The sequence below is a fragment of the Lissotriton helveticus genome, chromosome 1_1, assembly GCF_964261635.1.
Source record: "Lissotriton helveticus chromosome 1_1, aLisHel1.1, whole genome shotgun sequence".
Taxonomy (NCBI): Eukaryota; Metazoa; Chordata; class Amphibia; order Caudata; family Salamandridae; genus Lissotriton; species Lissotriton helveticus.
Window position 1 is genome coordinate 525,244,960 of NC_136057.1, and position 24,984 is coordinate 525,269,943.

The 24,984-nt window shown below is 43.0% G+C and overlaps 1 protein-coding gene across 1 annotated transcript in view; it reads right to left on the reverse strand.

Annotated features, from left to right (window-relative positions):
• The window catches only part of ANO2 (anoctamin 2), a 1,767,324-nt gene that overhangs the window by 1,379,537 nt on the left and 362,803 nt on the right, over window positions 1-24,984 (reverse strand). The window lies entirely within an intron of this gene.

Sequence of the window (24,984 nt, forward strand, 5' to 3'; positions counted from 1 at the left end):
AAAGTACATAGATGTGTTTTTAAAACTTTTGTAGCATTGACAAAGGTTTACATTAGAGACTCAATGAACTTCATTGGCAAAACTGAAAATTCAATATTCGATAGTGACCAGCTGGTGCTGATCACTTTCGATATTGAAAGTCTTTACACTAACATACCGCATGAAGAAGCATTGCTAGTCTTAGGTATTGTGTTGGACTGGAGGCCCATGCCACATGTAGTACCTACAGATTTTTATTTCCGCCTTGGCCAAGATATGCCTTAAAAACAATTTCTTTGCTTTTAAGGATGAGTTGTTCATACAAGTGAAAGGCATAGCCATGGGCTGTTGTTTTGTCCCGGAGATTGCGAATTTGGTTATGGACGCCTTTGAGAGGAATTATATTTTTCACGAGGCTACACCTTTTAAAACACAGATTGTTCGATGGAGCCGATCTATCGACGATATCTATCTGATATGGTCAGGGACCCAGGAACAATTGTTGGTATTTCATAATTGGCTTAACGCCCGCTCAGCAGACTCGAAATTTTCCATTAACTATAGCTTCTCGAAAATCCATTTTTTAGACCTATGTGTGATTCACAACGAGGGAGACTTGAAGCATAGTTTTATACTAAGCATACAGACTGCAATACCTTATTACATTTTACCAGTGGACATCCCAGGACCCTGAAAGAGAATTTGCCATACGGTCAATTTTTGAGGATCAGGCGTAATTGTACAAATAAAATGGATTATTTTGAAAATGCTGAAAAACTACAAACTAAGCTTTGCAAAAGAGGGTACCCCAGGAAATTGGTTAGAACTGCGTTAAAAAGAGCATGGTTTTCGCCACCCGAAACTTTATTGTCCCCTAAGGATAAACAGGTATCAGATGGAATGACATGTCACTTCACCTACAATCCAAAACCTAATAAAGTCAAACAGATTATCTTGAGGAATTGGAGGTTAATTGTACAGTTTGATATACCAAAGCCTTTGTTTGCATTTCGCAAAGGTAAGAATATTCGGCAATATTTGGTAAAATCAACACGGTCTACTCCCCCGAAAGGTGACCTAAGAAACATGTTAGGTCTCCCACCAGTAGTGGGACACTTTAAATGTAATGGTTGTGCGGTATGCGCATATACGGCCAATTCCAAATTTGTGATGTTGAATGGAAATAAACACACCCAAACAAGTTTTTCCAATTGCAATACAAAAAACGTTGTGTATTATCTCGCATGTCCTTCTGATAAGGTGTATATATAGGACAAACATCACAAAATGTTAAGATGAGAACAATGCAACACCAATCCAGAATCAGGTGTAAAACACAGGGAGCTCCCTTGGTGCATCACTTCTGTGAATGTAAGCATAATGAAAACGACATCAGTTGGTCGGTACTCCTGGTGGTGAAAGCCTAAAATAAAGTGACCTTACAAATGACCCTAAACAAGCTTGAGGCACGGATGATTGAAAGGTATCAAACCGCAAGATTGGGTTTGAATGACCGTGATGAAATTTGGGCATTGATAGGATTGTGACAAGCAAGATGATTTCCTTGTAAGATCGATGTGGTGCTTTACTTTGGATCATACTGTATATAAATATGTAGATTCTTGTATACCTCAGCATGACTTTTCTCCCAATTAATTTAGTTTCTGCTATATATTTTTTTAGTGCTTGTATATATATTTCATTGTATAATAGACATGTTTTTCTTGTTGTTTCAACCTTTGTATATTTGTTGAAGATTGATGTTTGTATACACTGTAGTAGACTTTTAATAGATTGTAAGTCGACCTCTGTGCTGTCCTAGAATCCCTTATGACGTTTATAGTCACTGCAACATGTGGCCCATGGTTTCGTAGTTGCGGTAGTACTCTCCATTCGGGTGGTATTGAGCTCCGCTACCTTTGTTATAAGTGATATCGGTTTTTTCTTCCCACAAAATAACCCCTCCCTCTTCCCCCCCATTGTCCTCCTTATTCTTCTTTTTTTATTTTTTTTATTTAGACTTAGTCGTCTGGGTAGTTTCTTTCATTTCTTCTCCCTTCCTTTAAATGTATTTTCAGTTGTTGAGTAGTGAGAAATCACTGGTGAGGAAAGGTGTTCCAAGCAAATAATTGTGGCGTATGGGCTAAATCCATGCACATTTAGTTTTTTAATGTTACTGAGTCAAACTTGGGAACTTACGGCCCTACGTAGAGAGTCCTGTCTCTACTACTATGCCTCGATTAGGTTAGGATCTCTGTTTGGCTGGAATAGATTAGTCCGCTGTCTATTTCAACAGTCGGTCGTAGGTGCTTCAGGGTCTCGTCGTACACGGGGATTCTTAACCTTCCCTAATGGAGCTTGCCCAGTTGTTTGGCGCTCGCTGGCTGGCCTGTGTATGGATTCCTGGCAAAGTGATTAACTCACGTCCTTATTGAACGTGAATTAAAGTACTGGATGACTATTGTAGTTTTGGTGGCTTTCAAGCGGGTTATGAGAGCAGCTCTGGTACAAGATGTAAGTTGTGACTTATGCAGGGCTTTGTGTTAATTGCATTTTAGAAATTGTGGTACCAGTGGTTTAAGTATTCCTGAGAGCTGTGCTCCCCACCAAGCTCATTGGTTGTGCTGGAGGTAAGAGACGACGGAGATTTAATGTCATTATCCTTCGTGTGTTTTGACTTTGAAGGGCGTATTTTGATATGGTGTACCATGCCGGAGAGGTTGAAACTATTCACGTGTTTTCTATTCCAGTGGTTTACATATCAACGCCCTGGTGCAGGTTGGGCGCCCTTATTCGTATGGCTTAAGTGATTGGAAACGTGGTAGCCTTGTTGTTTATATACTACTCACCCTGCTGGTTTATTAAGGTTGGGTGTGGCATGTTGCCTTTCTAGTTCACCTTATAGAGGGAGGCTTTTGATTGATTTTCTACTGGTGTTATGTGACACTTTTGGATGTGGGTCTTGGAATTTGTTGGAGCACTGGTGCCTTGGTAAAATTGACGGGCACCTATGGACTTACTTAGTATCTGCATGCATTCAGATACCTTCACTTCATTTTCATTCTCCCCCCTTCTTTAGTTTGTCCTTTCCTTAAGATTTGTTGGTCACGAATATTGGGATCTAGATGGCACAGAGTGTATGACCGGTTTTACCATTGGTGCACACTTCATGTGTGACTCTACATATTTCTGCAGGTTCTTGATTCACCCTGTCCTGAGGAGGCCAAGATTGGTCGGAAGGCCGAAACGTGACCGCGTCGACACACTATATAAAGAGGAGTCTGATGATACCAATGGAATTAAATTGGAAATGTATTTGTTGACACAATCTCGAAATTTAGGGTCATGATTTATCAGAACCGATTGTGCTCGACTACCTCTAAGTGTACTTCCGGTAATGATTAGGAGGGCACTTCCTTTTGCTGTAACTTTTTGGGTGAAAAGGAATTTCAGATTACTCATATTTTGAATGAATTTTGTTCACACTTTTTCTGTCTGTTTTGCATATATTTGTTGTGTATATATATATATATATATATATATATATATATATATATATATATATATATATATATATATATATATATATGTAGATCATTAGCCAGAAAATAATGTGAATTTATAGGATGAAACACTCCCTTTGATTACTATAATTAAAATATGTAATCACGTCTTCCTTGGTATGTGATTATTTGTCTCAAAATAATATTGAATTTTGGGACAAATGTCCCTTGCATAGGAGAACTGACAGTCCCCTATTTGAAAAGATCATAGAGATCTATCCCTCCTTTTTACACTTTTGCATTTTCCTGCCCTTGGCCTGGGCACCGCCCACACCTGTCCTGCCATGCGGGTCTCAGTGATCAGCTTTAAGGCGGGTGGGAAAACCGGCAAGAACTGGTCCACAGCTCTCCTCCCAGTGGCAGAGACTGCTGGGAGGTGTAGTTCAGGAGGAGGATCTGAAAGAGTTTCACAATGCAGGAGTTGCTGATCGCTTTAAGGCCCACAGATCAAGATTGGAGGACTGGCATTGATCCTGAAGCTTGAAACAGCCTTTCACTATACTTAAGAGCCTTGACTTTTCTTCTTGAATTCTGCAAAAGCTAAAGACCTGGATTTTCAACTAACCACCCTACATAGGCAGGGCTAGGCCCTTATGCCTGCTCAGTGCCAGTATACCCTCACGGGTGATAGTGCACTTTACAAATACACATAATGCAGCTAAAGTGCTGAAGGACAGCTTTGCAAAGAGAAAAGCAGGCTGCATGATGAACTGCTCTCCATCCAAATGCCCTGTGCTCCTAATCATGGAACCAGACACCAAGTTCCAGAAGTTATTAAGGCATAGGCATTCACCTATTGTTAATGGCACAGGGGCTGTAATGAAGTTGACAGTCTAGTAGTTGGGGGGGCAGAGCGCGGGAACCTGCAAAGTAAGGCGGGAGCCCACCCCGACCTCACCTGGTGGCAGCAGTAGTTGAAGAGAAGTGTACCCTGCCGTGCGCCGCCGCCTGAAGTCGCCTGCCGGTGAGTCCAGAGGAGATTGAGACTGAGTGAGCCGAGAGAGAAAGCCTCGTGTGCATGCAGTGACGGTGGCCATCTTGGAGTCAGGCACCTTTGAGACAGACCCCCTTAGTGGTTGTGGGGGGGCCATTTTGAAGTCAGGCATCCTGCAAGTTCAACAAGCACTGGCAAGAACAAATAAACAAGCATTGATAAAAGCAAACAAACAAGCATTGGCGAAAAGAAGCAAACAAGCACTGATAAAAGCAAATAAACAAGCATTGGCGAAAATACATGAACGAGCATTGACAAGAGCAAGCAAAAAAGCATTGACAAAAGCAAATAAACAAGCATTGGCAGAAATTAGCAATCATAGTGAGAAAGAGGCAGCGACACGATGGTGACCCCCAACGTGTCACCGCAGCGGGAGGAAGTTAAGCCCCTCGTTGCGGGCGGATCGCACCTACGAGCTCCAGAACCACTGACTGTGACCACGGGAGGGTGCATGGGACCCAAGTGGCAAGAATGGCTAGAAGACTTCGAGGACTATGTCGAGGGATCCAAAGTGACAGTCGACAAAGAAAAGCTAATTGCCCTCCGCAACCTAGCAGGCCGAGAGATAAGCAAGATTATTAAGGACCTTCCGCCTACTGATGCAGGAACATACGACAAAGTACGTGAGGCATTAAATAAAAAGTTCCTCCACAAAAGGAATGTGGACTATGAACGCCATGCATTTCATCAGGCACGTCAAAAATGACTCGTGTCTACGACCAAGCGGAGGAACATGCCGCCACCATTGAAACAGGACACAGTGTCAGTCATGAACAAGCACACCGTGTTCAAGAGCGACCCAGTAGCAGACGCAAGTACTCGCAAGAGAAACGGTGAAAGCTGAGACAGCCATCGCGCCAACGACGCCCGGAGTATAAGAGGAGAGATCCAGGACAAAGGGACCGAAAGCCAGAAAGGACTAGACGATGTTATCGATGCGGGTATGACTATCCTCATATTGACACTTGTCCTGCAATGGGTCAACGCTGCAGGAAATGTGGGCGATCGAATCACTTCGAAGCAATGTGCGGAGACTACCACAAAGGAAGGCAAAGTGAAACAGCGAGACCGTCTCGCTCTGATACAAGGAAGCACCACATACGTGCTGTCCAAGGAGAGCCCATGCGGTCCCCAGACTCTTCACATTCCAGCCGGGACTCACGCGGGTCACGTTGGGAACGCAGATCCCCGTCGCGTGACTCAAGATCATCCTTGTCCAGGGACTCTGCTTACACTGTAGAATACTTAAACATGATAGCCGATCTGGATCAGCTCAAAAGGTACCCACGCCTAGACATTAAAGTGGGAAACCATGACACCAAATTCGTAGAGGGTATGAAGCCGGATCCGGACAAGATTGCAACTCTGAACAATACCAAGAGTCCTCAGGACGTCAACGACTTGAGATCTTTCTTGGGGATGGCCAGCTACTGTGCTCGCTACATCCGTGACTATGCGACCATCAGCCACCCCCTTCGGATCCTCACCAAACTTGGCCAACCGTTCGACTGGACCCCTCAGTGTGAACGAGCGTTCAAAGACATCAAGCGCGCCGTAGAGTCGGCCGACAGCCTCTCCTATTTCAATCCTCACAGGAAGACCGAGATCACGGTGGATGCCAGCCCGTTGGTTTGGGGGGCCATCTTGGCTCAATATGATAATGAATCTGATCAGAGGCGGATTGTTGCCTACACCAGTCGCAGCCTGTCCGATCCTGAGAAGAAGTATTCTCAACCTGAAAAGGAAAGTCTCACTGTGGTCTGGGCGTGCGAACACTTTCATGTCTTTGTGTATGGCAAGCACTTTACCCTGATCACTGATCATCAGGCGCTGGTCACCATCCATGGCAATCCGAGATCCAAGATGCCTCCGAGGATCGAGAGGTGGGGCCTCAGGCTCCAGGAGTACACTTTCACCATAGTTCACAAACCGGGGAAGGCGGAGAACCCGGCTGACTACATGTCTCGCCATCCTCAGCCGTCATCTGGATCCAAACCATCGATCGCTGAGGAGTATATCCACTTCGTGGCTGACCAGGCGCTACCACCTGCTATCCCCATGAACGACATTCGGGAGGTCACTGCCCAAGACACTATTCTGCAAATGGTGCGTCAACGGATTCAAACCAATCGGTGGAGGCACAACCCCCAAGAAGAAGACTTAGACCCCACAGTCCGGAAAGAGATACAGGCATTTCGGCACGTCTGTGACGAACTGTCAGTCACTGATGATGGAGTCATCCTGAGAGGTCAGCGACTTGTGATTCCCAGCCAACTCAGGCAGGGAGTTGTCAATTTAGCCCACGAGGGCCACAGGGGAGTCGTATCCACAAAACGGGCCTTACAGGAACACGTCTGGTTTCCGTTTCTTGACCAGATGGTGGAGTCAACCCTAAGAGATTGTCATCTCTGCCAATTGACTAATAAGAGCAATCCACCAGCACCACTACAGATGACCAACCTGCCAAGCGGAGTGTGGCAAGAAATTGCCATGGACTTCTACGGACCGCTGCAGTCTGGGAAATATGTGGTTTCCATAATCGATGAATATTCCAGATTCCCCATTGCACAAATAGTATCGTCCACAAGTGCTTCTTGCACTCTCAAGGTACTAGATGAAGTATTTGCAACATGGGGTGTCCCCAAAGAGGTTAAGACAGGCAATGGTCCCCCATTCAATGGGCAGGAATTCAGTGCCTTTGCGAAGCACATGGACTTCAAGCACAGGAAAGTCACACCCCTCTGGCCACAAGCTAACGGCACCATTGAAAGGTTTATGGCGACAATCAAAAAGACATTCCAGCACGCCACAGCGGAGAAGAAGGAGCTGCAGGCGGCCTTGAATGAAGTCCTCAGGGCGTACAGGACAACTCCACACTCCACCACAGGACAATGTCCAGCAACCCTCATGTTAGGGCGACCAATGAGAAATCACATCCCAACTTGGGAAGGGGCCCTGCAAGCCGGGTCGCCGAGTCACAACCACCATGAAATGGCTGCAATTGACAAACATAATAAGGACAAAATGAAGTCATATGCCGATGACAAAAGGAGAGCAAGGTCTTCATCCTTGCATGAAGTAGACTATGTCCTCGTCAAGCAGGAACAGCAGAGAAAGACTGATTGTCGATTCCGTGACGAGCCACTGCTGGTCACCCAACAAAAGGGCACCATGCTGACTGCCGAATCTAACCAACGTCGAATCACCAGGAACGTCTCTCAATTTAAGAGGTGTCCTCGAGACATGAATGGGCCACTGATGTGCCCCCTTGGTTCACCTGCAGTTGAAGGACTTACCTCTGGTGATACAGACAGCGGAAGTCAGCTGACTGGACTTTTGCCGACGGCGTCCACAGCAGCCATGTCTCTGCGACCACGTCATGATATCCAGCCACCAAAGAGACTCATTGAGGAAATGGATTGAAACCATGTTTTGTTTGTTTATTAAGAAAGGGGGAGATGTAATGAAGTTGACAGTCTAGTAGTTGGGGGGCGGAGCTAGTTGGGCTGAGGGGAAGAGGAGGGGCCAGGACAGGATGAGGGCAGTTAGAGTAGGGACAGGGAAGAGACTGGACGTGTATAATAAAGCTCCAGTAAGAGACCACGCAGTGTCTGTATTTATTTGTAGCACGATGCTACAGGGGCATCTGTACATTTGATTGCAACCAGGTCCAATGGCAGTGCTTTGCAATACTCAATAAACTCCTACCTTTCTTGCCAAATGCAGACTGCCCATCAATGCAACAAAGAGTGTCAGAAACTAGACTGCACCAATTTCTTCAGCTCTGGTGTCATCATCTCAATGCTCCAAAAGTAAATCCCGGCTGCAGCTTGAAGAAACTAGATCATATCTCAAGGACAAGGAATTCCGTACAGAAGATAGAGAGAGAGAATTGAATTTAAAGTTCTTTGCCAGGCATAGAATTTCATTGAAAAGTCAAATGGAATTTGCACCTTTGCCATTCTCGTCCAGAATCTCGTTATGCTTTCTCGTGCACGTTTTGCAGCAACATTCGCTCAGTAGTTTCAAGAGGCCTCTAACAGAACAGTGAGGGTTGTGCAAAGGTAGCAACTAAGCCTGTCAGTAATTCATACAAAGCAGTGTGATGAACCCTGGAAGACAAGCTCGAATCTTGTGTGAAATGTATTCAAAAACAGCTCTAGGAAATATAGTAATTTAGATCGATCCTGGAGCTTCCGCACTCGTGTCAAACCATCCACCAAAGCAGATCAGGTTTACCATTGTAAGACTTTCACTAGGGCCAGTCTCGGTGCTTTATTTCCATGTTGGCTCACATTGCACTAGAGAGAAGAAATGCCAAAATGCAACATTCAATTACCAGAGGGTGAAAAAAAAAACGTAAATGTCTTGTTTGCACCTCCGATTATTAGACACCCGCCAGACGATGTCTCCTGATGTCACACAATGAGGGGTTTATCAGGGTTTACTAACAGAATGTAGAATTGTTTTTAATAACGACGTACAAAAGTATTTACTCCAGAATATGGACTACTACTATAACACGATGGGAATGTATAGATTTACAGTTCTTAATTCTACATTTATATACCATGATGATGTATATATTTTCAAGGTACATGGGAAGAGGTGGGGTTTACAATAATAATGTTATACTTATCTATGTATGCTTGCCTAGTCGATATTCGGCAGTTGATATTTTTGTAGGATAACTGCGGCTTCAATAACCTTAAACAGTCTCCAAACTGCATGCATGAACTGTTGGTGTTGGACACACACGAGCGGGAAAGAGATACCACAGGGAAAGATAACTTTAGTCATGTGGTGTGCAAGTCTTTCAGTTTATATGTGGTACCTGATGAATTAGTTTGTAAAATGACTGTCGCTATAAGCCACGGGCAGGCAAAATGCACATGAACGGCAAATAGTGAAATGAAAATGTATCGCATGCTTAGTACCAATGCGCTTAAAGATCCTGCATTTTCATTCTTCTTTCAGTGCACTAAGGAAGTGCACCAGTGCAAAACAATTTCAGATGGATGAAATATCGGGAAAAAACTGTATATTGCAGACAAAGGCTCAATACTTTTTTCTATAGTTCATGTACACAGAGACGCACAGCATACAAGTATACATGCACATATCTAGCAGCCATTCTACACAGCACACCTGGAAGCACCAATTTTTACAATGTCCAACAAAAGTACAGAACATATAAGTACAGACCCCCAAGCATACAGGTATACATTAATAGTGAAAATATTGAAACAGCTCTCATGTGCACAATGAAGGAAACAGTGTGACGTGCATCAGCTGGGCAAAGGCTAAGTACTACAAGGAACACAAGATGAAGTGCAAGTGAAAAAGTGTAAAAGGAGCACTAGTGGTACATGTCAAGTCAGTAAAGAGGTATTGTGTCCCATGTGACCAGTAGGTAGTGTGCATCATTATGTGATGGGCAGCAGAGGCAAAGGCAATGAACAATTGAAGCACATGACGATTTACTGTGATTAGTACATACATTTGTGCCTGGGCTCAGAAGCACGATGACAGGGGTGCTGAATATCAAGACTGAATAATGTTGAATCCACCTCATGTCTCCTCTCCACCACCATACACCCCCTGATCCTTTAACTGACTCTTTAAGACTCGTTTTCATCCCTGCTTTCTATGTCACTGTTTTTCCACCTTTTACTTTCTTCTTCTTTCTCCCTTTTGCGCTTTTCTCTGTCTTGCCCTGGACCAAAGCCTGACGAGGAAAAATAAGTGCCAGACCACACAAAATTAGTCCCAGTTAGGCCCACCTGTGACCACTAACTCAAATTCAGCGCTGGTGATGTACAATATAGGAAAAACTTCAATTCCCCCCTAAGCCATGTGTTGAGACAGATGTTCCTCACATGGTTATGGATGTACACCCAGGGCAGGGGTGTGCATCCATAACCATGTGAGGAACTTCTGTGCTCCAACTGTAGGGATGTTTGGATCCCTAATGCTCATATTTTGTTGTCAATGATGACACTGAGCAATGGCAACCCATTCATTTTCTTTAGCTGACCTAAGATTTCCCCTTCTGTTATCTCACTTTCCAGATATGCTTTATCTGTTTCAGACATTTGTGGCAGATATTTTGTTGCCAACCAAGATTCTAAATCTTTCCCCTTAGGATCTTTGTCTTCCGTATAGAGACTCCTCATAAAAGACCTAGCTTCTTCTCTTATCTCTAAGTCTGTTTCTATCCGATCCCCTGTCTGTCTTTGTAGTAAAACTTTGATATTATTTCTAGTTCTCTCTTCTCTAGCTTTCCAGGCAAGGAGGGCTCCACACTGTTCTCCATACTCGAAGTTTTTTAATCGACTAGACTCCCATTTTTCTTTAAGAATTCTCTCATCAGACACTTTTAACTGGAGCTGCAAGTCAAAAAGTTCCTTTTCTAGCGAATGTACACTGCTGGAATTCTTTAAAACAGCATTTTGTAGTTCAAGATCCTTTCTTGTTATTGCAGCCAAATCTTCCCTTCTTTTTATTTTTATACTCTTTCTCCTATAGTGCATTAGAGAACTCAAAATACCTCTCAAGTAGGCCTTGTATGTTTCCCATACTACCTGGGGGGCAGCGGATCCTAAATTTATTATGAAGAATTCTAATGTTTTATCTTTAACCTCTACTTTTATCTGGTTATCTGATAAAAGCGATCTCTCTAATGTCCACCTTGGTTTTAATGGTGTTATGTTTAGTTCGATTGCTAATTCCAAAACAGCATGGTCTGATAATCCTGTAGGCGTAAAGGAAAGATAATTAATATCCATGAGAAGGTGTTGATCGACTAAAAAGTGATCTATTCTAGAGTAATTCTTATATTTTTTACTATAAAAGGTGAAGCCAAGTTGAGAACTATACTTTTTCCTCCAGACATCTACCAGAGTAAAATCTTTCATAACGACTTTCAACATAGCAAGTGACTTTGTGGGAGCCTGATATTTAGCCCTGGAGGTTCTGTCTAATTTTTGGTCAAAAACCAGGTTGAAATCACCGCCTAAAATTAGAGGACCAGTTGTCGTAAATAATGCTAATTCGAGTTTGGACAGCGGAACTGGGTTGTCCTCATTTGGGCCATAGTATACTGCAATTGTATATGGGATGGTTAGAATATATACTTCTGCAATTAGCCATCTTCCTGATTGATCTGTTTCAAAACTTCTCAGGCTAATCCCTCTGTTCCCTCGGATCATGATGGAAACTCCCCTTGTGGTACCTAATTGCTTGGAACTAATTATATCTTGGACCCACCTAAACTTCTTAAATAAAGAATCGCATATTGCTGCTTCCAAGTGTGTTTCCTGTAGCATTATAATTTGAGCATCTGAATTTCTTAAAAATTCACAGATTCTATTCTGTTTTATTTTTTCCCCTATACCATTAATGTTCCATGACAGGACCTTGAGCTTATATGGATTAATCATAGGTCTAATAAGTGCTTGTACCCACCCATCTCTTTATGCTTCAAACATTTACTTATATATGAGGATTTTTTTTCCCCTTTTTCCTGACTCCCCCCCTCCCATTGGACCCCACCCCCCTGAGGAACCCCCCCTACATACCTGGCGATGACTTCGCCTTTCGGTGCAACCAAGAAGCACCCTAGACCCCTTAACTATATTTTAGCGAGACAAAGTAAATCACAAATAAATCATCATGTCCCCCCATTTTATCATACAGTCTACAAGTACAACCATTTATTTTCTCGATTTCCCCTCCACCATCCCCCTTTTTTTTTTTTTATGTTTTTTTTTTTTTTTTTCCCTTCATTTTATTGTTACAATTTCTTCCTTGAAGTGGTCATCTTATATGCCGAATTCTACAGCTCCTGCTCGCTCTTTATTCGATCCAAAAAATTATCGACCTCCTCTGGCTGTGTGAAACTGTATGTCTTATTTTTCCACATGATCCTGAGCATAGCCGGGAATCTCATCTGGACATGTGCTCCCAGTGACCTTAGATCCGGCATTCTAGTGCCCAGTTCCCACTGTCTTTGTGCAGTCCTTGAGCCAATGTCGGACCTAATAAGGTAAGAACTGGACTTAAACGTAAATCTGTTTTCGCGAGGGATCTCCCTAGAATAAGCTCCTTAACATTATATGTCTGAAAATTTACCAATATTTTCCTAGGAGTTTTTCTATCTGTACGCCTCTTATAAGGGTCTCTATGTACCCTTTGAATCTCTGCCTCTAAGTCTATGTCCGGGCGATCTATAAGGACACAGTCTCTGAGGAGTTTACAAACAAATCCCTTTAAGTCCTCCAGCTCTTCCCCTTCCGGTATTTTCAGGATCCTTAGGTTGTTCCTCCTAGCTTGGGTCTCTAGCCGTTCAAGGTCCATAGCCAATGATTTATTCTGGGCTTTAAGGAGCTCTATGTCCTTTTGATTTTCGTGTACAGTTTTATTCAGAGCAACAGCCCCTATTTCGAGATTCCCTGTACGCTGAGTGACATCTTCCAGTTTAGATTCAAGCACATCAAATCTATCCTTTATTGTTTTTTGATTAGCTTCCGATATCTCAAATTTCGACATCATATCGCTTCTCAAAGATCTAAAAAGATCCCCTAACCGGTCGCTCTCGCGCTCATTTGAGTCCACAGAACTCCTCCTCGCTTCTGAGTTCATCCGAGCAGAGTCTGAAAGAATTTCGTTACTTGCATCTGCACTCCTGGTCTCCTCACCTAAATCCTTAGGGCTGTTTAAAACGGGTTTAGCCATAACAGCCTGACTCTTGGGTCTGGTGTCAAGATTTTCCCCCACTTTGTCTGCAGGAGGTGCTTTGTTTATATTAGCAGAAGCGCCTGTTCCCTCCTCAAGATTTTCTGCATGTTCCATGTTCCCCAAGTTTTCTAAGGCTTCGTATCGATTTTTTGAGGGTCTAATACCAATGTCCCCCTTCAGCGGTACTGGTGAGTGCTTAGCCTGATCTAGGACCTTAAAAAAAGATTTTAGGGATGGAGTACTTTTCACTGTTTGGCCCACATGGGATTTTTCTTTAGATTTTTTAACCAATGTAGCCCTTTTCTTTTTGCTTTTACAGGGGGTTAATGGCATGGGTCGCTCCCTTTCTTCGAATTCTAACGCCCCTTTTTCTTTTAATTCCACCCTCGATCTTAGCTGATATCTGTTTCTTTTTATTGGAAGAATGTCACCCTGTGTTACATGTGTTAAACTAGAGTTAATTGGCTTAGTGCTCTTAGCTACAACAGCCTGCGTTACTTTTGCTCCTTCTGGCTCAGAGTGCTTCAACAGTGCCAACTCTTGTGCTAGGACTTCAATGTTCTTATGTGCTGCGGGGCCAAGCAGCGTTTGATCCATGCAACCCCCCCTCCCAGTACTGGATCCGTGGGCCACTTCCACCTTACTCCCCCTCTCCTCACACCTAATCAATAAGGAGTAAAGCCTCTTTCTCACAGGGTCCGATTCAACTAGCTGTTGCTCAGTTGTATGTGCCACCAAACTTCCAAGTTTGAGTTTGAAAAGGGCGGAGCGAAATCTGCTCCATAGGTCTCGTCGGCGTTCTTCCAGCGTGGATAACTAATAAGTGCAGGTCCGAGAGGGCCCTAGTGCAAATACCATAAACAGAGCCTTAGCCACCTGCCCCCTCGGTAGGAAAAGTACTGTAGAGCAAGTTGTAGCTTCTGGCTTCAAATAGTGTGTTATACAGCAAATGTTCTTTTGCTGCAAACTGGGCAAATCACTATTTGCTTTCATAAAAGGACATTTTTAAGTGCAAAAAAGTTTAGCACTGGGAAGTAAATACTCGTTTAAGACTTTGTGTTGCTTTGCCTGACTTCAGCAGCATTGCAGTTATACAGTTTCTGGGAATTACGTTTGCCCGCCCACGCATTCCACCTTACCGCTGTTGCTGAGTGTTGAACGCTAACCTCCGCTTGTAATTTTTTTTCCGTTCGCCGGTTTTGGAAAACACAGATGAAGCTGCTAGCCGACTGATCTCTTCGCGACCTCTGCAGGGAGCAGGCAGCATTCCTCCGATGAAGGCATTCACTCGCATGCACACGCGTACGCTTTGCCGGACACAGCTAGCTGGCAGGTCCTAGCGCCGCCGCCTGCTACCACGCTTCAAGTTGGACCGCCGGTCTTCAGTAATCTCGGTAAGGGGACACAAAGAGCCGAGATTGGGTGAAAGCATTCGATTGTCGGGGAAAAAAAAAAGAGCGCCTCTACCACTCACCTAGACGAGGGGAGGCTTAAGCTTCTCTCGCATCTCATTGACGTGCTGCATCTGTTTCGGTCATCGGGACGCCTTGGTGCTGCCACGACCGGCTCTCAGCCTGCCGCCATGAAAATGAAAAAAGGGAAGGCCGCGGGGTCAGATGGGCTGCCAGTGGAGATATACTTGGATAATAAAGAGCAACTAACAGCTCCATTATGTGAACTCTTTAACCTCTTATTGATGTATGGTCATTCCACGCCTTCTTCTTGGGGAGAAGCCACTATAACGCTTATACCAAAACCAAATAAAGATTTAAGAAGAATTGAGTCCTTTAGACCTATTTCACTGTTGAACACAGATATGAAGATCTATTCCGGTATTCTAGCTACTAGACTATCGAAGGTCATAAAATCCATAATCCACCCTGATCAGAGAGGCTTTATTCCAGGGAGACAGTTAAACGAATTAACATTCCAAGCAATAGGGGCCATAGACTACGCTAATGTTAAAAATCTTCCTTTGGCCCTGGTTGCCATAGACGCAGCCAAGGCCTTTGATCAAGTAAATTGGAAATACCTTTGGGCGACAATGGCGGCTTTTGGGTTCCCCCAAACTTTTGTAGAGGCAGTTAAATCATTATATCATAATCCGAGGGCAAAGGTCTTAGTTAATGGAGTTTTATCTGAGTGGTTCGATATATCACGAGGTACCAGGCAGGGTTGCCCCCTGTCTCCCATTTTGTTTGATGTTTATATGGAGCCTTTTGTTTGTGGGATTAGAGAGGATAATGTTATTCAACCATTTCAGCTTGGAAATATCCCACTGAAGGTGGCGTTATACGCAGACGATCTTCTTCTATATACCTCGGATCATTCGGTTGCTATTCCTAGGCTATTTCTGTTATCGGAAGAATTTGGGAGACTGTCTGGTTACCAGATAAATAAGGAGAAAACGGAGATAATGGGATGGAACAACAACACACAAATATTGGGCGCAAAACAAAGCATGAGGTATCTGGGAATCTACCTAACTCAAGCAATAAAAGATATTACATCACTTAGTTGGCAAAAGGTGGTTAAAGATATTAATAAAACACTAATAAGATGGGGGAACTTGCCACTAAATATATATGGTCGGGTTAACCTCATTAAAATGACAATCCTCCCGAAATTGACCTTTTTATTTAATAGTATCCCCTTATCTTTTTCACCGAAAGACATTAACACTCTACAGGGTAAAATTGGATCTTTTATATGGGCCTGTAAGTCAACAAGAATTGCATGGAAGAAATTGAGGAGGGGTCTAAAAATAGGAGGGCTAGCCCTCCCTGATCTTCTGTCATATTGTCATGCATTTCACTTCAAAAATTTTAGGCTTCTTGCAAATGAGCTAGATGCATCATCACAGGGGCGTCTATTTCAAGCTCTATTAATTGATTTACCTTACGACCATGACTATTTCTTATTTAAGTTTGGAGACCAGAAATTTTTTAAAAAAATTCGACTCAAAATCTTACAGACCGCATTAAAAAACTGGGGGTTTATTAGGAAAATTTTTGCTATTCCCTATTACCATACACACTCCCCAATATGGGACTCTCCGGGCACCCCTCAATGCCTTCAGGACCAACTGTCACAACCTTTGAAAATAGCTGGGTTAAAAAAATGGGGGGACCTCTGGGCAGATTCGGGCCTGGTAAGTTGGAATACCTTAGCACAACTTACAGACGGACAGGTGACAAGGTTTAAATACTATCAACTATCCGCCTGGTGGTCCAGCCAAAATATGCAAAGAGAGAGTGATACAGATATTTTGGATGCAATTGGTAGAAAGGGGAAATGGGTTAAAGAGCTTTCATTCTGGTATAATTTGATGATTAAGGAAGAGGAGAGTAAATTGCATTCTGAAATAATAAAATTATGGGGAACGTGCATATCTGAGCCCCCTGAAGTGGTCTGCAAAGGTTGGTTAGACTCTTTTTTTCTCTCTCAGAGGTTAATTAAACCAGCTAATTTAAGACGTAACCATCTGTTTACGGCCTACAGAGTTTATTGGACTCCGGCCAAGCTGCATAGGATCACACGAAATAATTATCACTGTCCTCGTTGTAATTATAATGTAGCTGATGATACCCATATTTTTTTGGAATGCCCACTTATTCTAGATTATTGGAAAGCGGTTATGGATTTTGTGGGTGATGTACTTTCAATAACTATTATTTGCTCTCGCCGACTTATTTTTTTTTGGTCTCTTGGAAGACTACAATATCAATAGTTTGGACACTCAGTTTATTTTCTACATCATAGCTATTGCAAGGAGACAAATTTGTATGGAGTGGAAGTCGGTGTCTCCTCCGAGATTTGCAGCATGCCTGAAATATATAATGGAAGTATGTAAAATGGATCTGGCTGGCACTAGTGCCAACACTGAGAATGTCTGGTCTAAACTGTTAGTCTGGAAAAATAGGTGAGCTGTCCTGTGATTATGCCAGAGGTTGTGTCGGTCCTGTCCTCTTTCAGGCCTAGGGTGCCTAAAATAGGCCTGGAGGAGTAGGATAAGGAAAGCAGCCTACCTCTGGGGATCCCTGTCTGCTATGATACTGTTTCCATGGCGGACTCGAAGAAAAACAACAGTATAAGAGGCAACAGTGGGGCCCACCTAGAGCATATATATTCTGGTGGTATATATGAGGACAAAAAAAAAAAAAAATGGCAACCCATTCCATTCAATTCAACGGAGCGCGACGACACAGTACCACCTTTGAGCTGCTTGACGGCGACCCAGTAGGCTTTCTACATTGAATCTTGCTCTAGCCGAGGTATTTTGTTAGCAGGACCTGTTTGGGTCCTGTAGCCAGCCAGCCACTGATTGCGTTCAGCCTGAAATTAAGATTAGCACTGATCCATCGCGAACTCAGGTAACCTTTTGACTGCTAGCGACTTCTAAGCACTATTTTTGCATTTAGTCTTCAAAAATTCATATCTCGACATTTACTGATTGGATTTTTGTCATTTTGCTCTCATTTTGCTCTATGTTCCAAACCTGTGTGGAGTCCTTTTGTGCTGTTTTCAATGTGATGTGTGTGTTTTTCACAAATACGTTACACATTGCCTCTTTAGATAAGCGTGACTACTTGCTATGTGCCAAGCTACTAGAGGGTGAGCACAGGTTATCTTTTAGTGTGTATCTAGTTTACCTTGACTAGAGTGGTGGTTTTTGCCTGGCCCAGCCTACCAGGGATCCAATTCATAACAGAGGGGTGCCCAAAGCACTGCTCTTATAGTGGTGAAAGGCTACTGCCTTTACCAAAAATTAAGCAGCACAAGCGCTGTGGTGCTAGCATTCCGTGTAGTAATTAGTGGGAGTTTACTTGTGCCACTGGAGTGAGGCCTACAGGCTCACTCACGTTAAGATCCATTGCTCTATGCTTAACTCACCCTTGGCCTACATTAGTTTGGTGTGTAGTGCTGCGCAGTGCATGTGTGGTCTACATGTGCTGGGTGCATGTGTGCCTCAGAATGGTACAATACATGAAGGCTGTTGTGTAGTGTATGTATTCTGCATAAATGTGCTGGTTGTATGTGTGTCTGTGAATGGTACAATACATGAAAGACTCTGGTTTGCCATTTTGGGAAACCCAGGGCTTCATGGGAAAACATGAGAAGGTAGAGGAGAGAAGGTATTGCTGCATTCCTGGAAGCTGGAGAGGACACGCTGGAGGATGAGCTAGCAAAGCTCTCCAGTACACTTCAAAGATGCTCTTTGATTCAGAGAGAGGTCAGAAGGAAGGGACCTGGGCACATTTGAGGAAGGAGATGGGACTGGTAAGAGAATCATAAAAAGTAGGGCTGTGAATGACATCCAGGTGTGAACCTCTATTCACCCCCATGGCCTGTGTTGTTGGAGTTACTCCTGCTGTGACATACCTTCTGGAGGAAGAGAGAAAAGAGGTGTCAGTGCTTTAAAAGGAAGGCAGCAGACTCCCAACAACTCTAAATCACATTTGGTGTCTGCATATGGACCTAACAGAAGGGGAGCTTAAGACTTCAAAAAATGTAAACTGTCAAGCAGCCAGTCGGGCTGTGCTAGAAGGAGAAGCTCTGCAAAACTTCAACCTTTGACCAGGAATGGAGGCCAATGCCTGCTAGTATCCCAGCTGGATGAGGGGGACATCACCCAGGGAAGCCACGAAAACCTGCCTTGGAGTGCCAGCCCCTTGCTGCTTGCCAAGACCTATGTGCCCTGTCCGGAGCAGATGGAGTTGGGGGAGTGAGTTCCAGTGGGGAATACTGGTAAATGGATCACATTAGCAAAGTGTGAGGGCAGGACTGCTGCATCTATTGTGTCATCATTGCCTAAGTGCAGGGAAAGTCACACCCACCTCCACGTATGCAAGAGGGCGACCACCAGGACCAAGCCGGAAGTTTGACCTGGTCGAAGATTGCCATCAGAGGAGTGAGACCACCACGGTGACCCTAGCAGGCTTGACTCACAACTGAAGACTAGCAGCAGGAATGTTGCACCCCATCCCACTATCCGTAGTATGAGCCAAATAAATTGTAGGACCACTGAGAATTCCCCCAAATGCTGCAGGACAGTGTGTGAGGAGCTAGAGGACAGACAATTGCAGCCTGCCTGGGCTGGGTGTGAAAGGCTTATCGGAGACAGCTGTTGCAACGTCAGTGCCAGCGGAGTGGGCAGGCTCAGAAACTCCAGTGTTCAGATCCTGCTGGTGCAGGTGAGACTGATTTAGGTCAGTCAGCCGACAGAGAACTTGCTTGCCAGATGGCGCTTTGGAGTTAAACACTTTTGACTTTAACACAGCGTAAGAGTGGGACTCCTGAGACTCGGGCTACTAGTGGGGCCTAACCTGAATGTTGCCTATAGTGAATGGGGAATAGCCACTACCACTAGCTTGAGGAGAGTGGGAGTTATGGATCTACCCATGAAACACTATAGCCCTCCCTGACTTCAGGGTGTGTGTATTGTTTGTGAATGTTGTATTGTACTTTTCACTATTGACAGTTTAGCTTATTTAAGTAATGTGCAAGGCATTGTCTGTCGCCAATTAGAGGTCGTATTTTACCAATGATGCTGTGCTTTTTCCAGGGTCAGTTTTGATAGTTTAAGGGAAGCCTTGCATCGCCAATATGGAACCTCTAGGCCCGCTGGAGTTATTAGGGCAAACACAAGGGCGGTCTGAATCCAATAAGGGAGCTGCATTTCCTAAGGTCCGCCATTTTAAGACTTGCGACTTGGAGCCAAACTAAGACACTGTTTGGTAAAGGTTTATTCATAAATAATTCCGAACTAATGAGAATGTGCTCTCCAATCGAAAGCTGTGGCATCTATTTTCTGAAGTTCTAAATTATGCACAAGAAACCAATCAAGAGTACGAGCCTTAACATAGCTGTGCATGCCAGAATGATATTAGTGGCACTCCACAATTCGAAACTTATTTAGCTAAGACGGCAATTATGTAAACGAAAAGCAATACACATTTGCTGAAATTCAGAGACATTCATATATTTCTAGTAGGTTAAAAATGTATAATTTTAATTATATTATTTAGGCCATAAAACAAATTGACAGATGTCTGCTTTAATGTTGCCACAGTTTGATTAAAACAACAGCAGTCAATATTTAAGTATTTATCAAAATTCTAAATCATTTAGAAACATACCAGCACTTGTAATGAGTTTAAAAATGTTAATACTCAACTGAAAAAAGAAGAAGTTGAAGCAAAGTTCAACAGCTGGAAATGTACAAATACGATATACAAGGTGCCCTTAAATTGTAGATAAAACGTGATTTCCTGTCAAGCGATACCCTATCTCTTGTTTATATCCTGTTGCAGCGTTCCTATTTCATCTCTAAAATGTAACACTTTATTATATTAAATAAAACGTATGGTAACTGATATGACCGAGCACTTTACAGTCATGCTGGTATTTTACATTGATTGTATGCGTAAGGCAAATTGTAAGGTATATTATATTGTACCACCCGAGAGTGATGCACCGTGCCTAGAACACGGTTTATTATCTTTCGGTGCAGTAGACTTGTATTTTTTATAACAATCACGTGGTATTTCTTGCCTGCCAAGATCTTGGCAAACACGTTTCTTCTAGAATTTACAACCTTGTTTCAAAATCTTTTCAAGTTCTTGAGAGAATTCGTTTGGCCTGAGAATGTATTTCTTCTAGTAGCACTAAAGGGATTAGGACATGCTTCTCAAAATCTTATTTACATATAAATAGTGAAACTTTCTAAGATACTCTGCACCCACAACTATTATAACTTTTTTTAAATATATATAAATGAATCCTCTCTTTCAAATGCAATGGCTGAAACATTTACCATATTTTTGCAGAGCCATTACAATAATCCTACTTTACCTAAAAAAGATGTGCTTATATTGGTATATACATATTGTGACCAAGTCGTAAATCATTTAGGAGATTGTGAACACAACACCTACAACGGAACTTTTAAGTGCTTACGATTTTCCCCACAGTGTTACACCCTTCTTTAATGTTTAGAGCAGTTCAGCTTAACTCTTTATAAGTATTTCTTTCCACAAATGTTATTGAGGCCAAATTTACATCATTTTGCCTTATCTTGCTGAGGTTTCTACAGGTACCCAACATTTGGTAATTCACCTGGTAGGAATGGAAAAAATAGCCAAATATAGAAAGATTTTTTAATGGGTTTTTTTTAATTGGGAAAAAAGTGATGTGCATGAAAGTTTATGTTTTTGATTTACATGGCATCAACCAGTAGTTTGCTGTGCAAAGAGCACCCCCTTTCCAGCTTTCAAGAACACAGAGTATATATTATTTCCACTACAATATTTGCAATTTTCTAATGTAGTTAATATTTCTTATTTTTGCATTTTATACCTCCCTGCAGTTTCTTTGGGAAAAATAGGTGTGAAACCCACAAGTGAAACTGAAAAGCTGTACATTTCTGAAAAGCAGACACAACAACATTCTGAATTCAACATGGGCTCATCATTTGTCAATCACAATAAAGAATAGGAAAAGATTCTACAGGCTTGCCAAGAGCTCATGTATTACTAATTATGGGGTTCGTGGGGAGCTTACAACCCAAAAACGTAAGTCAATTTATAAAACTCTTCATTTTAAGATTTCTTTTGCATGTTCTTAGCTATTAAAGCATTACATATACACATTAGTGATACTATATATAAGCAAAAACAACAGCTATATGCAAATCAGTCTTGACCCTGTGCCCCATGGGAACAGTCCAGCCCGAACTGCCAAGCCAGGCCCTCCCTGGACTGGAAACAAGCATCCAAGGACCGGTTTCGGGCTTTCAGCCCTCATCAGCCTGGATAGCTTGATTCCAGTGGCATGGAGAGCACGGGACTCACGTCTGAGCATACCCGTCCCACTCGGGGTGACAGATCAGTTGACTGGGGGTGAGTGTTTGTATTGTCAACGCTCCGTCCATCACCACCTTTGTTTTTTCTTTGTTCGCCCGATGTTGGCAGGGTATGCTCAGACGTGAGTCCCTTGCTCACTTTGCCACTGGAGTCAAGCAAACCCGGCTGAAGACGGCTGTAATGCCAGAAACCGGTCCTGGGAAGCTTGATTCCGGTCCAGGGAAGACATGGCTTGGCAGTTCGGGCTGGACTGTTCCCATGAGGCACAGGGTCAGACTGATTTGCATATGGCCATGTCTGAACTGGGGTGACGGAGTGAGCTAAAGAACGGTGATGGATTAAACCCAGATCAGTTGACTGGGGGTGAGTGTTTGTATTGTCAACGCTCTGTCCATCACCACCTTTGGTTTTTCTTAGTTCGCCCTAAGTCGGCAGGGTATGCTCAGACGTGAGTCCCTTGCTCACTTTGCCACTGGAGTGAAGCAAACCCGGCGGAAGACAGATGTAATGCCAGAAACCGGTCCTGGGAAGCTTGATTCCGGTCCAGGGAAGACATGCTTGGCAGTTCGGGCTGGACTGTTCCCATGAGGCACAGGGTCAGACTGATTTGCATATGGCCATGTCTGAACTGGGGTGACGGAGTGAGCTAAAGAACGGTGATGGATTAAACCCAGATCAGTTGACTGGGGGTGAGTGTTTGTATTGTCAACGCTCCGTCCATCGCCACCTTTGGTTTTTCTTTGTTCGCCCTAAGTTGGCAGGGTATGCTCAGACGTGAGTCCCTTGCTCACTTTGCCACTGGAGTCAAGCAAACCCGGCTGAAGACGGCTGTAATGCCAGAAACCGGTCCTGGGAAGCTTGATTCCGGTCCAGGGAAGACATGGCTTGGCAGTTCGGGCTGGACTGTTCCCATGAGGCACAGGGTCAGACTGATTTGCATATGGCCATGTCTGAACTGGGGTGACGGAGTGAGCTAAAGAACGGTGATGGATTAAACCCAGATCAGTTGACTGGGGGTGAGTGTTTGTATTGTCAACTCTCCGTCCATCACCACCTTTGGTTTTTCTTTGATACTATATATAACCAGTTTCTTCCAAAATACAGATCCATGGATTTTCATCAAAACGTCTTTTTTTTCACAAAAAGATAATTTACATCGCAATATCTTGCATTGTCACTATACATTTTATAATGCACAGTATTCATCCGATGAACTCATATAATTCCAACCAACACGTGTTTTGTGGTAATACTTGCTGCTTCTTCAGGGCCTCTAGTATTGTGTCCACTATGTGCTGCCAGCACTGGTGGTTTCTTTTCCACAAGGATTATCCCCTATATTCCTTCATAGCCGATAGTACACCTCCCACACGACCACCACAGATTTCACACATGGTTATTTTCCTTCAGCATTGATCCAAAGCTTGCACCTTTATGTTCTCCAATATTTCAAATACACTCCACAAGCTATATTATATGTTGCCCTTACTTCATATCATCAAGTAAATGTTCCCAATCGATATTTCAAGAAAACTCCATGAAGTGCATTCTACATTGCCTTTCCTTATTATCAGCAAGCAATCATTTTGTGGTCATCCTTGCTCGCATTCCCTGTTATTCGTGTCGCCAGAATTAGAATCCAACCACTCACTTCCTTAAAAGCTGATCCAAAAATGCACAAAGCATCACAGTTTTCTGATCGAGCGTGCCGTCGAGAACTGTTATCATTTTGAGAATTCCCCCACAGTCCCCTATAACACCATCCTACACCAAATACAAGATGCCATCTTCTATGACACCATCCTACACCAAATACAAGATATCATCCTCTATGACACCAACCTACACCAAATACAAGATGTCATTTTCTATGACACCAACCTACACCAAATACAAGATGTCATCTTCTATGACACCATCCTACACCAAATACAAGATGTAATCTTTTATGACACCATCCTATACCAAATACAAGATGTCATCTTTTATGACACCATCCTGGACCAAATACAAGATGTCATCTTCTGTAACACCATCCTGGACCAAATACAAGATGTCATCTTCTATGACACCATCCTACACCAAATACACGATGTCATCTTCTATGACACCATCCTGGACCAAATATAAAGATGTGATTATAGGATGCATCATATAGTTGTTCTCATTTTCTGAATCGCGCATCACTTTAGAGCAAAAGGACATTCCATGCCCACTAGCATTGGATCCACCGAATACCCACACTTCCCTCTTTGTACACAATAATCAAATGATACATGAATAGTTTAATATAAAACAGAGAGAGGAAATAGCCTATAACACTAAAGCATTCTAGATTAATCTGTGCAAAAAAATGAGGCAAACACCGATTATAAAAAGAAAAGATGTTAAGGTCACAGATGTGTTTAAACACTTAAAACATAATAACCATAACACATGTACACAGGTATATTAGTTTAGATAATCTTTCAAATACACTGACTGCACAGGATACCCTTTCTTTACTCAACTCCCTATGCAGCCTTTTTTCTGGCACACACTTCATTCTTGATGTTTACATCATCGTTTCTACATTTCAGTCATCTATGTGCTACTTTGACCACCTTGTCTTGAGTCTTCTTTTATAGCTACATTGCAGAATAGTTTGACCACACTTATGGACTTTTTAAACTTTGAAATACCCTCTTACAATATTGGATTTCTTATTCTCGCCGTTGCACATGGGTGGCCATTATATAAACATTTGTTCAACCGGTATTAATGCAAGAACTGATTTGTGATGTGATAAAACACACATTCCATAACACAGCAATTCTGCATACATGCACGATTAAATAAGCTCTGT